Raw genomic sequence first — 12299 nt, forward strand, 5'->3', positions numbered from 1 at the left:
GTGTGTCAGAAACCCTGGCAGAACAGGAAGCTGCCCTGGGACTGAGATGACAGATAACATCAGTCTGGAGACCTGCTCAGAAGTAAGCAATCTGAGAGTGCATTTGTCTGTCTCCTCCTCACAGACGTATATTGCTTTTGTCAACTTTGTAAAAGACAATTTAATATAAAGTGGTATTGATATAGGATGCCCCTAGAGTTTACTATATCTGGGGAAATCTTACCAGTGACTGCCTCCATTGACACAGATCTTGTTTAATAAAATAATAACAAAGGAAAGCTGTGATGATGAATTATGATGAAAATATATCTGGATTTTGAGTGATGAGAACTTTTGCACCAACAGCTGAGAATACAGTATGATACACAGTTGACTTTTCAATTCCAAATCACCTACTTCAGGGCAAATAAAAACTCCCTATGTCTTAAGTGGCTTCCAGGTATATTGTTGACTTTGGCTGTGTGGTCCAAAAGAAGTTCCAATATCTTAGAATGTAACAGATATTTATGTCAAGATGCACTGCTACACATGTGTAATTCCTGTAAGATATACAAATGTATTATTAAATTACCTTTCACACAACTCATTTATCAACTCAATGTTAATTTACGTAGGTTCTGAGATTATACCTCAGTCTCTTATCCCACATTTATTGCCTTCCGTGTCCAAGCTCTAAAGTACACAGACTTTACAGAACATGGACCTACATTGATCCTGCATCAACTCTTAACAGTGCATTGGATACCTGCTCTTCATGGTCATGCTGTAGATTATTACATTTTAAATAAATGTTTAACAACCAGCATGGAGAACAATTGATATTTGGTAAGCTCAAGGTTTTGATTCAGTGTGATGTCTCTTTATCTCAGTACACTAACTTTTAAGTTCCCCTAGCAGACATAGCCTCTCCTCCCCTTACAAATATGAGTGTCACATGGTTAATATTTATGCAAACATGTGGGAAATGCACTGTGGCAGGTATGAATCCCCTTGGCCAATTCTATGTTAGAGATTATGCAAACCCATGCTGAATATAATTTACTGCATGACATAGCAATGACGGTATAAAGTTTCCTCCTATGTTCTCTTCCTCTGTCACCTCCCATTCTCACCTCAGCCTCTGGGAATCAGAACAATGCTGTCCATGCCAGGATTTCCACCTTTTCATTCTCCATGTGTCTCAGGTCAGGCAGCGTTTGTCTTCCTGTTCCTGGACTATCTCACTTGCTGTCACTCACTCAGGTCCATTCAGTTTCACACACAGGACAGAGTTTTCCTCATCTCAAAACCACATCACAGTATTCTCACAGATTCTCTTTGCCATCCTTTCTTTGTCAATGACTTATTCCTCAAATACTGTGAATAATTTCTTCTGAATCATTTTATTGTATCTTCAATCATTTTATGAATCGATGAGATATCTTGATGATAGTGATCAGTCAATCATCCCATTAACTCCTCAATTCCCCCACCCCACAAACCACTCTCAGCGTCATAGTGAAGTCCTTTTCTTATCTTGACTCCTGGGAATGATCCTGCAATAGTTGCAGATGTTGGTGTAGACCTCTCATGAACACACGTTCCTGTCTCTTATATGTAGCCTATTGGTTGACTGGGAGAACTTATGGTGAATCTGTGTTTTGTTTGGTGAAGAGTGCACACCAGTCTCACCACACTCGTCTACAGACAAACCAATGAAATGCTTTATTATGTGTATCTGCCATTATTATCTCTTGTTTCTGACAAGTTATACTAAGATACCTGATGGACATTCCCATGTGCATTTAACCTGTGGATCAATAATAATTAAAAACTGGAAATTCTTTAGACATCTATGAACATAGATAAGTATTGTTTAGATAAATGACTATCAAGTATTTTTTTTTTTTACTATTTGAATTTTTTCTCATCTTTCAACTGAGTTACCTGCATATGTGTATATGGGCTCATGATCATATTCATGCTGAGTGAATATTTTCAAATTTCCAATGTGAAGTGGTCATCTCTGAAATCATGTACATAAAACACTAAAAAACTGAGCATGCTGTCCTATATATTTATCTCTCTCATTCTCTCTCCCTCTCTCTGTCTCTCTCTCCCTCTCTCCCTCTCTCTCTGTCTCTGTCTCTGTCTCTCTCTCTCTCTCTCTCTCTCTCTCTTTCTGTGTGTGTGTGTGTGTGTGTGTGTGTGTGTGTGTGTGTGTGTGTAAATAGCTCATAGGGAGGAGGAGGAGGCTAGGAATTTGGTAGTGACAGTTTGGGTATGCATGGTGTAATTCTGTATGTCTTTATTTTTCTTTCTTGATTTTTTAATATGTCTAATATTGATTTATAGGGAATAGCGATGGTGTATCTCATCATCTTTCTTAATTTGTTCAAATTTGTTTATTGTTTCTAATTACTCATGTAGTCTTTGAATGCTTCAAATTTGGATGACTTTTATATTGTTTTTGTGATTGATATTCTGGCTATTATCAAGTACTATCTTGACTAAGCTGGTTCAAATTAGGACAATTTTCTTTGGCTAACATAAGTACCAACCTTTCAACTCTACAACATTTCTTTACCATGGTAGAAAGCAAACAAATAGACAAAAGAAAGGGATTTAAAGAAGAAAACTCATGAGAAACACACTTGCAGCATACTTGAAAAGAAATATTTAACAGCCAAGTTTTTTGGAGCGTTTGTGTTTATCAAGAGTCCATTTGGGCTCCTCTTGCCTGTGTCTCAGAAACATTAACATAGATCCCTTACTAAGTGCCCACACTGATAACAATCGATGTTCTACTCAATAGGTTGAAATTCATGCCCCATTCTGGCAAAATGTCTAAGGTACGTCCTGCTAATATTAGAGGTGTCCCATGGGTCCTGCGGGTATCTGATGAGGGTTGAACAACACTCTCCAATATCCTCTGCAAAAGCCTGGTGGGCCAGGATAGACTCAATGCCCTCAATGCATGTTTCCTGAATCACAAACACATTTCACACTGAGGATGGTCAGCTGGCTCATGGACCATTCAGTGTGGCTCAAATTGAGGAACATAACAGTGGGGACTTCAGTCTCAGTGAGAAGGAGTCTGTCTGTGAAGAGCTTAGGGATGAGTTATGGGATGTTTTCAACAAGAGTGTGTTAGGACTTGTCAATCAGTGTCCTGCTGTCTGACTCAGAGGCTTCTACCTTTTTCTCAGGCTGGATCAGGTATTGATAATAACAGCTAAATGTCTCATGAATATGCAAATGACCTGAATTCATGATGCTAAATAGTGGGATGTCCATAGACCACAGAAACAGGTGACTAACCTCATCTCCACAGTCCCTGAGTGCATACATCCTGACCATGGGCTGGAGCTGGAGCTTGTTTTTCCTGGTAGCAGCAGCTACAGGTAAGAGGCTCTCCAGTTCCAGGCCTGAGGACAGTAGAGGCTCAGGTGACAGTAGCATCCAGTTTTCCTTCTCTCCACAGGTGTCCAAGGTGAGATCCAATTGCAGCAGTCTGGATCTCAGCTGGTAAAGACTGGGTCCTCAGTGAAGGTGCCCTGCAAGGTTTCAGGCTACAACATCATTGAGTACTATATGCATTGGGTGAAGCAGGAGACTGGACAGGGGCTGGAGTGAATGGGAAATCTCAACCCCAGAACTGGTAGCACAGACTATGCACAGAAGTTCCAAGGACGGGTCTCCATGACCAGTGTCACATCCTCCAGCACAGCCTACATGGAGCTCAGCAGCCTGACATCTGAGGACTCTGCAGTCTATTACTGTGCAAAAGACACAGTGTTGCAACCACATGCTGAGTGTGTCAGAAACCCTGGAGAAGCAGGAAGCAGAGACTGAGATGACACAGAAGAGCAGCCTGGAGACTTACAAAGAAATAATGAATCTGACTGTCCTGTTTCTGCCTCCTCCTAGGTGATCATTGCCTGTTTCCTAAAATTGGATTGTCTTTGTAACACTTTTTAGGTTTACACTGACTGACAATGACTGGACATCAGTGTATGGCACAGGATAACCCAACCACCCCCACACCAACACATACACAAGCACACACACACACACACACACACACACACACACACACACACAGACACACACACACACACAGACACACTCACACACACAGAGAGAGAGACACACACACACACAGACACACTCACACAGAGACACACACAGAGAGAGAGATTCAGAGAGAGACAGAGAGAGAGATTTTTGTTTTTAGAGATGTTTTAGAGTTAGAAGGGCCACTTATAACTCCTCTTGATTTATGACTCTAACTTTCAGATATCTGTATCTATTGAATTCTCAATATCTGTGTTTTTTTGTTTTTCTTCTGTTTTCATTAGGAGAACACACATACCTTGACTCTACGAGCCTGAACGACAGGAACAAATAATTCTGCCATTGATAGTATGGCTACAGGTATTTTAATTGCAGAAAGTTCCTGTCCTCCAAGGCCCAGTGTCCCCTCAATGTCCTGTGTGCAACATAAAGTTTCAGCAACTTCATGAAATCTCTTACTCAGATATAAACCACAGAGTCAGGATAGAAAGGGAAAAGGGGTTCTGTTATCTGTGAATTCCAGGGAACCATCACAGAAAGATTAAAAGTGATAAGAATGTTGGGTTGTTGTTATATTTGAACTGGATGGACTCATGTAAGTTGAATAGGGCTGACTTCGGTGGGGACACACTAGATTTCTCAAGGAGAGGTAAAGATTCCATCCTCCACAGAACTTCATCTATGGCTGCCATGATTCATCACAGTCACACAAGATTCCTAGGATAACCTTCCTGAACTGTACATGATTGCTGAGAGCACATTAAACTATCTACAAACATTTCAGAGCAATCCCTATATGGGGTGAGATTAATCAATTGGAGACCATGATCTGTAAAAGAAATTATAGAGGGACACCGTCAAATATTGTATATTGTGATTTTCAAATGACAAGTCCACATGGTCACTGACATTGGAAAGTATTTTTGCCATGAGACATCAGAAAGTAAAAGCAAAATAATTTAGCTATTCACAGCCTGAAGGGTAAGTATAGAAGGGCCAGCAAGGGTGTTTCCTGAATCTACTCAGAGTTTATTCCTCTGAGTTAACCACATACAAGGCCCAGGACACCATCTCCTATGGCAGTTAGAACCCTCCCCTAGAAGGACACAAGATCAGTTAGTTCCTGGATTTTATGTCACTCTCCTAGGACTGCTACAGAAAAGGAAATAACACATCAAAGGCCCTCTCTGTCACCATGGAGACAGTACATCTCATAATAGGATAAATTCCTCAATTGGAAGCCAGGACTGGACAGTCTTATCTCATGGAGAGGCAACCTCATGGTTCTTCATGCTGAGTCTCACCCAATCAGGATAGAGTTTCATGTCCTGGGAGGTGACAGGACTGAAGGGATGGAGGGTACAAGATCACGGTCCCGAGTGGAGGCTCTAGATTTCTCCCTGTCTTTTCTTAGAGACACACATGTTCCTTTATTAGTTTGAAAATGTTGAAAATTAGTGACTCTGATGTACAGTAGTGGGAATCAAAACACAGGCCTCACCAGAATAATGATTAGCGCAAACAAATATTCATATTTAAGTTACTTACAGAAAAGTAATAGTGTATAGAATTTACATATCATTTTTCTTCATTACTGGGTATCACACACCAGTTGTTTGCATGAATTAACACTAAGCTACATCCTTGAAACCAGTTTCTTCAATTCAATATCTAGATTCAAAATGCATAAAACTTTGCTAATCCTTCTGAAATTATCACACCTCTGTAGAGCTAATAAGAGAGAGTTGTGGCTGCAGCAAATAGAAAGGTAAATTAAAAATAAATAAGACTGAATTATATCACAAATACACAATAAATAATCAGTAATTACTTCTTTCCATATCACTTGATTTGTCTCTTTCCTTTGCTATAGGCATTTAAATGCCTAATTCTTCCACCACAAAACTCCTCATACAGAGCTGGAAATGCAAACAAGGCCTCTTTTTGCTCCTGAAAACGAGCGCAACCCTAACCCTGCAGATCCTGCTGAGGAGCCCATAACTGGATACCATGGCTTTCCCTTCAGTGTTAGCACTGAAGGAAAAACCACTCACAATGGAGCTGTGCATGAGAAGAGATTTCCCTGTTACTTCTACATTTTTAATTAATTTTTGTGAATTTCTAACCAGAAGTCTGTGCCAATATTATCCCCAAATATATGGTGGTGGTGGGAGGAAGGCAAATGTTTGAGGATTCAGAATAGAAGGATGTGGCTGCAAGGACATTGTCCCATTGGGTGTTAAGGAGGTCACAGAGGAGCCGGCAGTACCTTTGTGATGGGGGAAGAGCAGGACTCTAGGGTAGGTGGGGAAGGTCAGCCCTGGAGGAGCAAATTTCTAAATATGGTCCTCAAAATGTATGTTTATCATTGTTAAAGAATGTTCTCAGGGCTCATATTTACATAGTCATTCTATTATTTTTTTGGAGGATCAATTGTGGACTTTATGTCTGATATGCTGTACCACTCAGCTATGGCTTCAGCAAAAATGTGTTAATTCAGTATAATGTATGCATTCATTATTCACAGACCCATTTCTTAAATGATTTTGGTTAGGTTTTGTTTCTCTGAATTTGCAATTAAAAATGTAATTATTTACCAAAGCCAGGAAAAGAGTTTACAAATACAGAGAACACTGAAGTAGGGCTGAAAACTTACATTTTCTTTAAAACCTAAAATGATACTAAGTAAAATTATTTTTTTCCTCATTCATTCTTTCTTCACTCTTCTTCCTGACAAACAGCTCCATACAGACCACACACAACTCAAAATTTTCATTTCCCTGCCCCATCCTCTTTCCTATCATGCAGTCCTGGGAATAAACATAGGGCTTCAAAAATGCAAGACAATACTCTACCAACTAGGCTATGTCCCTGGACAGTAAGTGATGCTTTGATACCATAAACTCCACTTTGGTTTTTATTTCATCTCAGACATTTGCACCCTTATTTGTCTCCACTAAGCTCCTGCCCCTGAGTTCATGACACAGCAGGAAGACATGGAAATTATGTCCCCCTCTGCCCATGAAACCAGTCCTGACCCTACAGACATGACAGAGGCACCGAGCTCTGGATTCACAGGTCCTCCCATTCTGTGGTCATCGATGAACACTCAACACTCAGCATGGATTTGATACTGAGCTGGGTTTCCCTTGTTACTCTCTTCAAAGGTAACTTATACATTAGGAGAGATATTAAGTATTTGGGAAAAAGGAAGTGAGAGGGTTATTGGGCATCTGTGATTGTGTACTGACAGAATTTTCTGTTTGCAGGTATCCAGTGTGAGGCTCAGCTGGTGTACTCAGGACGGAGGCTTGGTGCAGCCTGGAAAGTCCCTTACACTCTCCTGTGCAGCCTCTGGATTCACCCTGAGTGAGGTCTGCAGTATTGTTGATGATTTTCCTTCATGAGACTCAAACAAAGACTCAGTGGTATCCGGATAGGACAGTGCTTAGATTAGGGGAGTCACAGGGGAGGTGAGGCCACACTCAGTGACCCACACACCCTAACAGGTCTCAAGTCTTCTACTTTCCCTGAGAACTGTGCACCTTAGGCACGGATGTGACCCATTTGTATTTTACCTGATGCAGTTACTTAACATAACTTTTGTTATGGTATCTCCTGATATATTTTTTTCATCAAGCTTCTCTCCTTTGTTTAAAACAGACATGAGCCACTTATAGGAAACTCAGCTGAGGCCTAGGCTGTAATTGTTTGGGACTTAGGGAAGGCTATTTGTGAATTTAAAAAAGAATTAAAATTTAAAGGAACATGATTGACCCCTGTTGTTTTTGGAGGAGAAAGTTTATTATATCATTGTGGGAGAGCATAGCCAGAGGTGTGAACATCTGAGGAGTCCAGAAAGGACACTACCCTGAGTCATGTGAGGAGCCAGGAGGGGAGAGATGAGAGGGGAAGAAGGTGAAGGAGCCAGGATACCCAAAAGAGATGAAAAGGACCAGGTAACTGAAACAGTTGGGTGTTACACAGAAGAGCAGCTCAGGTAGGGAAGGCCAGCCCAGGGCTGGAATGCTTAGGGTAGGTAAAAGGATAAGCCAGCCAGGAGGACCCTGTTACAGGTAGGGCTGAGGGAGGCAGGGAGAACCTGGTGTCCACTTTCTGCCTTGATAATGTGAATAGGCACCTCTGCCATTTGTCCCTTGTTTGAAACCTAACATCCCAGGCATTCGTTGACAACAAACAAATGATTATGTGAAATTTTCTCTGTGACTACATCCTGCTGACATGGAGACAACATTGTTTGGAGGTATAATGGTTCATGAAATCTGGATAAAGGGAAGTCAGGTATTTATTTCATATTTACTCATGAATTAAGAAATGAAACAGAGAAACACTGAGGCCTTCTGCCCAGAGCTCTGCAAGCTGAGACTTGATTTGGAATCACCACCAAAGACAAGCGCTCCCTTCCCATTCTGCATGCAGCACCTGAGACTCCAAGAGGAAGGGGCTGGTTCCTCAAAGGCTATTTGATGGATGAGTTCCCACAAGTGGGTGGAACCAAAGAGGCTGGAATGTTGGCTGTGTCCAGGCCTTCCAGGCTCTGAGGAAACTTTTAGGGCTAGAGACATGTGGGCATCAGTTGGGGCAATTTGTGAGGCAGGACTGCCTGGGATGAGCCAATTTGATCTTGTCCCAGGATGCAGATATTTTGAAGGAACACCTAGAGGTAGTTGTTGGAGAAGTCTGCATTTGATTTTAAATATAATGCAACAAACATACTAGGGGGCCAGGAAGTGGTGGCAAAGTTCTTTAATCCCAGCACTCAGGAGGCAGAGAAAGGCAGAGCTGGAGGCTATCCTCGTCTAAGAGCTAGTTCCAGGATATCCTCCAAAGCCACAGAGAAACCCTGTCTCAAAAAAATAGACTAGGGAGAAGTTGTAAAATAAGAAGTTTAGGGAAATTTTTATCTGGGTGTACATTTGAAACTTTTCGGCCATGGACCTCGTGTTTGATGGGAGGGACCGTACAATGAGAGAGAGAGAGAGAGAGAGAGAGAGAGAGAGAGAAGGATAGCCCGCTCTCAGGCTTAGGGAAAGTAAGCAGGTATTCCTGGCGAACACAGAGAAGCAGAGATGTCCTGAAAGGTTATCTGATGGAGGGGTTGCTTGGTTCATCAGGAACTGGAAGGCATAAAGTGTCTTACGAGCCAAGGACTCTAACCAGAAAACCTAAGAGAGTTGCTAGTTCAACTCCATGATTCCATGCAAAATGATATTGGTCTAGCAATAAAATGATGATTAATTTCCAAAGGTATTAAAAGATTTTAGTTTGCTGAGAGAAAAAGTTTCCCAAAGGCCTTGGCCCAGGACAAGGAAATTGGCTCCAACCTGAGGGCAGACAAACAATCCTTTTTGGATCACACCTGACCAACAGACAATCGGGGACTTTTCAGGGTACATTCTGTGTTTTTTCCTTTGTAGAAAAGCAGGTCACACCTGGGTGACCACTCTAACATGAGATCATACTTTGTAATCAATCACTTTGTGCCTCTTGCCTGTATGTTGATCTGTGGTTTTTTTCCTATATAAGGAGCTTTCACCCCATGCTGGGGCGCGCAGCTTTCCCAGTATTCCTGACACCTGAATGCACATTCGTTCAATAAACTCTCTTGCTTTTGCATCTCTTGGTCTGGTTTCTGAGTCTCGGGGGCTCCTTGGGATCCTGTGGCCCTTAGGGTCTGGGGTCTTTCAGTATAGTGATTTAGCATGCCATAATTCTCTGTAGTCACTCTGTAGTAGTAGTGGGTTGTGTTGAGCTGGATCCAAATGCCAGCAGAGAAGACCCTAGTGTGAGAGGAACATTAGGAATGATAGAGGCTCCACTTACAATCAATCTCTGTCACATCCATTCAGTGCTTCCAGGAAAACAAGAGCCTCTTCTTCCTGAAGCTGAGCTCTGTGAACTCAAGCTACACTGTGAAAGTTGAACTTAAGAGAAGATACTCAATCTGTGAGGTTAAGATATATTTAATAGATAAAAGCCAGCCAAACGCAAGTCAGAGTGTGCCAGGAGCAGCAAGGCGAGGGAGGCCAAAGAGAGGACCCCATGTGCCTTGTCTCTCCCTTTAAACCCTATCCGACATCACCCTGACATCACCTTGACCATGCCCATGATGTAGTTACTGTGACATGACTCCAAATTTAGTACAGTAAAAATTCTTTGTAAACCACATACAAGTTTTACACATTACATATGAACCTTTTTGAGCAGAAAAATCAATTTCATATATATAAAGACTGATGTAAAATTTCAAACATTGACGTATACTCATCAAACCACCACCACCACCAGTGGCATCGGTAAATCTATCTGTAATATCCTTATACTATCATGAGGGGTTTTCTCAGCTGAAATATATGACTGTGACCTGGGATCTCAGGCCTTGATGTTCCACCCACAGTGTTGAACCCAGGCAATTCTGATAGGCAAGTTGTAGGAGTCCTGGTCCCAAGGCATTGTCCTCTGCCCTGTAAAGTCTTCAGCTCAGAGGAAGAAGAGAAGGAAAAGATGGTCATGATTGCAAAAATGACTTCATTATAGGTATTAATAATTCATTTTTTGGTTTTCCAAGACAGGGTTTCTCTGTGTAACTTTGGAGCCTATCCTGGCACTTGCTCTGGAGACCAGGCTGGCCTCGAACTCACAGAGATCCTCCTGCCTCTGCTTCCTGAATGCTGGGATTAAAGGTGTGTGCCACCAAAGCCTGGCTAATAATTCATTTTTATGTGAATGCTTTCCCTAAAATGAAAGACTTTAGGCAAACTTGGAATACTAAACACACACACACACACACACACACACACACACACACACACTAAATGTGTCTGTGTATGAGTGTCTTGGGTAAAGAGAAGAAAGTAAATTACAGACTGCCTATTTGCACATTTGGCCTCCTGAAAGAGTAAAAGTGATGTTTTCCCACCTTAAAGATATTGAAAGACCCGCTCGAAATGCCCCTGAGCCCCCTGCCCCGAAGCTGCCGGAGCCTCCCAAGCCTTCACCCCGGCAGGGCTCAAGCCCCCGGCCCGCCCCGCCTGGCACCGCGCCTCGGGGCTGGGGCCGAGCAACGAGCACCAGGTGGGCAGGCCCGAGAACGAGCACCGGGTGGGCCGGCCCGAGAATGAGCACCAGGTGGGCCAGCCCGAGAACGAGCACCGGGTGGGCCGGCACGAGAACAAACACCGAGTGAGCCGGCCTGGAGCCCTGCCCCTGAGCCCCGCCCGATGAGAAACATTCCGTCCCAAGGTCTTCGCCCCCAAGGTCAGCCATCTGGACGCGGAGGGGAGGGGAATTGAGTCTGTTGTACCAGACACCAGACCTTGAGAATATGCTGATCTGGAATGGCTCTGTGTCTCATTTGAACCATCCAATGGAAATGATTCTGTATTTCGCCTCATTTGAAAGACTCTGTGTTTCACCTCATTTGAATAACTCTGTACTTTGCCTTATTTGAATAACCCTGTATAGCGCCTCATATACATTGACCAATGGGAATAGCTCTGTATAATGCCTCATTAGAATTATCCAATAGAATCCCTGCCCCTAGCTTGTGCCTTTTTCCCTATATAAGGACCCCTTTCCCTTGGCTCGGGGCGCTTAGCCACACAAAGGATAAGTCGCCCCGGGTACCCGCGTCTCCAATAAAGCCTCTTGTTTTTTTGCATCCAGTTCGTGGCCTCGCTGATTCCTGGGTGTGGGTCTCCCCTCTACGAAAGTGCCTCTTCGGGGGGTCTTTCATTTGGGGGCTCGTCCGGGATAGAGACCCTCACTCAGGGACCACCGACCCACGTTTGGGAGGTAAGTGGTACTCCATTGTGAAAATCTACCACATTTTCTGTATCCATTCTTCCGATGAGGAGCACCTAGGTTGCTTGCAGTTTCTGGCTATTACAAACAACGCTGTTATGAACATAGATGAACATATGTCCTTGTTGTATGAGTGTACATTATCTGGGTATATGCCCAAGAGAGAAATTGCTGGATCTTGGGTAGACTGATTCCCATTTTCCTGGGAAACCACCATACTGATTTCCAAAGTGGTCTTACAAGTTTGCACTCCCACCAGCAATGGAGCAGTGTTCCTTTTTCTCCATATCCTCTCCAGCATAGACTGCCATTGGTGTTTTTGATTTTAGCCATTCTGGCCAGTGTAAGATGGTATCTCAGAGTTGTTTTGAGTTGCATTTCCCTGATGGCTAAGATGTTGAGCACTTTCTTAAGTCTCT

General features: G+C 42.8%; 1 pseudogene; it reads left to right on the top strand.

The window, feature by feature from the left end:
- The first annotated feature begins 3337 nt into the window (after positions 1-3337).
- LOC118239010 lies at positions 3338-3834 on the top strand (annotated as a pseudogene).
- Positions 3835-12299: the final 8465 nt, after the last annotated feature.

The sequence above is a fragment of the Cricetulus griseus genome, chromosome 5 (assembly GCF_003668045.3).
Source record: "Cricetulus griseus strain 17A/GY chromosome 5, alternate assembly CriGri-PICRH-1.0, whole genome shotgun sequence".
Lineage (NCBI taxonomy): Eukaryota > Metazoa > Chordata > Mammalia > Rodentia > Cricetidae > Cricetulus > Cricetulus griseus.